The following is a 4487-nucleotide window of genomic DNA, read 5'->3' as shown; positions in this document are numbered from 1 at the left end:
AGGACTGGCGGCCGGAGGTCTGTCATCATTGGCAAACAGTCTCTGACCATAATAAAGGACTGACGACTATTATCTTGGACTTTCCACCAAACAGTTGCTTCTCCTGGTTTCTATTCCTTTAGAATATGACTGAGAACCAGTAATTCAATCTTATGTCAGCATTAACTATAACCAGCCCTCTATCAAGGGTGAATAGCCACTCGGGTCTCTATTTTTTTAAAACACGGAGGCTGTCAGGTAAGGAAATAGCCACACACCCCAGCATCTGCCCAGAACGGGACCTCTCCGACTCCTGGGTGTCAGAGGTCCCAGGGGCACCGTGTCCTCAGGGGAGGTCAGAGCCCAGCAAAACATCATGGGGAAAGTAATATTTTTATAAAAACAAATTATGCATAGAAAAAGCACCAAATAAATACAAAGGAATTAAGAATGATCATATTTGAAGAATAGCTGTTTATTTTATTTTCTTCTGTCTGCTCTTTATTTTTTAGTTTTTTTTTTTTTTAAGATTTTACTTATTTATTCATGAGAGAAAGAGAGAGAGGCAGAGACAGGCAGAAGGAGAAGCAGGCTCCATGCAGGGAGCCGGATGTGGGACTCAATTCCGAGGCTCTAGGATCATGCCCTGGGCTGAAGGTGGCGCTAAACCGCTGAGCCACCCGGGCTGCCCCATCTCTCTGCTCTTTATATTCCATATCTGCTACAATTCTTTTTAATATAGGGAAATAAACAAATTGACTAGGGTAGGGGCACCTGGATGGCTGGGTGGTTGAGCGTCTGCCATTGGCTCAGGTCGTGATCCCAGGACCCTGGGATTGAGTCTCTCTGCAGGGAGCCTGCTTCTCCCTCTGCCTGTAACTCTGCTCCCTCTGTCTCTCTCATGAATAAATAAGTAAAATCTTAAATTAAAAAAAAATTGACCACAGTAAACCTTTCTTACTTGCCTGCTATTATAATGAAGACAAAGGCATGTTGTCACATTTTGACAAATAACAGTCTTGAGTACAAATTACAGAGAGGATTTCTTTTGCTTGGAGAAGCATTGTTTTTTGGTCAGAATATCAAAATACAGTTTTGGTATTGATGTCTTTCACGCACGTTTATATAAAAACATTTCAATTGGAAGTTTTCTAAAAAAAGAGAAGGATTGGGACACTTGAAATTCTGGGAACAAGTATAAAAAGCTACTTTTATTCTTCCTTCTTTGGAGTACAGCTTTAAGCAATTTACTAGGTTCAGATAAAAGCAAAATAAAGCCCCCTCAATTATATATCTGTACTTTATAGCATTGCCTTTTGGCGACCTCTCAAGCGGTGGCACTACAAGAAATACAGCAAAAAGAAAGAAGAGAAAAATGAGAAGGGATTAGGGAGGAAGAAAATGTAAAGGAATAAAGGAAAATGCTGATATTGGGGTTGAGGTTGGTTTGAAATTCCAAGGTAGAGTGCAACAGCGCTTTCATCCAAGTCCTGGCACAAGACCAGTTGCCCACTCAAACATATTTGCATATACAATGTTCCCACTCACACATTGAGCACCCACTATGATACCTTACCAAAAATTTCAGCTTTATACTCATACAACTTGACATATATTTTGACAAAACCTGGAGTGGATTGAACAACAAGAAATGAAAAGTAAAATCCTATAGTTTTCCCTCTTACCACATCATTCATCTTATGATTAGTAGCATAAGTGGATATTGAACTGGAAGTGTTGCCTGCTGCATTAGAATACAACTATGAAACACCAAGTGAAGTCCTGACGAGGCATTATTTTCAAAGGAAATATCTTTGTGTGAGTCTGGGCCCTCTAAAAACCAGCTATTAAGATGACATTAAATGTGCAAGAATTTTATTAGAGGAAACACTTGTAGGAGAGAATGGGGAGGGAGTTGGGGAAGGCTGGGAGAGGCATCAGACTGATGGAAGTCAAACGCAGGGAAGGAGGTGGGGGGAGGTTGGTGGAGGAGTCCTAAACTGCTGCAGAGTCTAAGATTTGGCAAGACTGCTGAGAATGCTCAAGCCAAAACTGCCACCAGAAGGGTCCTCCTAGGAAGGAGCTTGCCTTATTATCTGTGCTGCATGCACTCAGACACTGGCTGGAAAAGCCCATGGAAAGCTTGGTCCTTGGTGCAAGTGTGGCAGATTTCAGAGTTCAGCATCTGGGCCCTTGGGCAATTTTGATCCCTATATTTGGTAACCACAGTCCAAAAACTGGCTTTTCAATTATTTGAGCTTTTCACCAGTTTCAAAGATTAGAAGAAGATTATAAAAGAGGTGATTTCATGAGGAAGATTTTTGGAGAAAGCCATTGTTACGCTTCCTCACACCTCTTTAGGTCTACTGAGTGGGGCTTCAATGGCACTACTCAGGATGCTTAATGTGTGTCCCTTGGGTTTTGAGAACTACAATAGTGCCTGATTCACATCTGAGAAATCCCAGGGTAGGAGAAGTGGGCCAGTAAGAGGTTGAAGCAGAGGAGTAAAGGAGAATTGCTGTATTGGGATCAGCCCTGACTCCCATAGTTTGTCAGGACAAATGATGTTGGTGTTTCTCTTGCACCAAATGTGTACCACATGAGAGAAACAGACAGCTGGCATAGTGCTCTTTTGATCTTGTCCAAGAGGGCTTCTCTGAAAGGGAAATGGGACTCCAACCGAGAGAGTCTAAGTGGTGTGGATTATGGGAAAATTTGGAGCTGTAGAAGGAGCAGCAACTGGAGAAATGGAATGTGTTGCCCATCTATGATGACCAACTTGTCCGAGTTTGCTGGGAGCTCTCCCTGCTCTAGCACAAAAACTAAGTCTCGGGAATCCCTCAATCCCAGGCAACTCAGGATGGTTGGTCATTCTACATGTCACAGGAGTGACATTTCATGGCAAATGGTCAGAAGGCAACTGCCAAGTCATCCATGAGAATGAGTCAAGTTGAAATATCAAGTCTGGTTCATACCATCCTTTTGGAGTGTGTATAGTATGCTCTGGCTGCTTAACAAAATACCACAGACTGAGTAGTTTGAACTACAAAACTTCATTTTCTTACAAGTCTAAGATCAAGCGTCTAGCCAATTCAATTTCTGATGAGAACTCTTCCTCCCTTCAGGTGGTCATCTTCTTGCTGTATCCTCACATGACCTTTCCTCAGTCCCTGTGTGAGGAGAAAGGAGGGGGTCAGAGGTATCTTTGTTGTTTCTTCTTATAAAGGCACTAATTTTATAGGATCAGGGCCCCACCCTTGTGACCGTATTTAACATTACATTTTCAGAGGCCTTGTCTCCAAATATAGCATTTGGGAGTGAAGGCTTCAACATAGGAATTTTAAGGGGCAAAAACATTCAATATATACCAGTGTAACTCTGGAATACAGAAATACTTTTCTCAGGGTGGGGATCATGAAAATATTAGGTCTATTTCATGCCTCACACCCTTATAGAGAAGATATGCTGTCACGACTCAGCAGCCCTATATCTTTTTATGTACAAAAGTAAACATTATTTTGTATTTAGAGATCATTTGTGACACTTTTAGAGCTCTTCAGACATTATCTTAATCATGTCAAGGTAAAGCTGAGCCCCATCAGAGGCCTGTGGTGGTGGTGGTGGTGGTGGTGGTGTGTGTGTGTGTGTTCCTCTGTAGAGAGGAAGAAATGACAAGCTAATGTTCACATTACTGGACTCATAGAGAAATCCACAATAGACTGTGTACACAGTAATCAGGACTTGGGTGAAACAGGGATTTAATAAACAATGGAACTGTTCTAAATGGTCCTACCTGTATTTATGATATTTGACATTTTTAAAAAAGTCACAAAGGAGGGGGTCTGGGTGTCTCAGTCGGTTGGGTGTCTGCCTTTGGCTCAGGTCATGATCCCAGCGTCTTGAGATCGAGTCCCATGGTTGGGAATCCCTGCTCAGTGGGGGAGTCTTCTCCTTCTCCCTCTGCCCCTTCCTCTGCTTGTGCTCTCTCTTGCTCTCTCTCTCTCTCTCTCACTCACTCTCAAACAAATAAAATCTTAAAATAGTTACAAAGGATTGGCTTATCAAAGAATTGTCTTGCTGTATCTTTCTTACAGATATGAACCCAAGTAATTGCAAGACACTAGATCAAAAGGCCAGTAAAATCAGAATGAAGTGCTATAATCAATTCTTGGCCTTTAGGCTAAGAGCAAATGTAGGAATAAAATGCTGTATAAAAAAACACACATAGGGGTCACTCAGCGATTGAGTGTCTGCCTTTGGCTGAGGGTGTGATCCTGGGATCCGGGATTGAGTGCCTCATTGGGCTCCCTGCATGGAGCCTGCTTCTCCCTCTGCCTATGTCTCTGCCTCTCTCTGTGTCTCTCATGAATAAATAACTAAAATCTTTAAAACACACACACACACACACACACACACACACACACACACACACACACACGCACACACAATTGGATATTGGATGTCTCTAGTATCTATTTGAATCCCTTTGGGAAGCAGAGTTGGTTTAT

General features: G+C 42.3%; 1 non-coding gene across 1 annotated transcript; it reads right to left on the bottom strand.

Moving 5' to 3' along the window:
- Positions 1–277: 277 nt before the first annotated feature.
- LOC121486024 lies at positions 278–365 on the bottom strand. Its single transcript, XR_005986506.1, has one exon. It is a non-coding gene; the product is annotated as a small nucleolar RNA SNORD88 (small nucleolar RNA).
- Positions 366–4487: the final 4122 nt, after the last annotated feature.

The sequence above is a fragment of the Vulpes lagopus genome, chromosome 2 (assembly GCF_018345385.1).
Source record: "Vulpes lagopus strain Blue_001 chromosome 2, ASM1834538v1, whole genome shotgun sequence".
In the NCBI taxonomy this organism is placed as follows: Eukaryota; Metazoa; Chordata; class Mammalia; order Carnivora; family Canidae; genus Vulpes; species Vulpes lagopus.
Note: the sequence above shows the minus strand (reverse complement) of the source record. Positions and strands in the feature narration are given on the sequence as shown.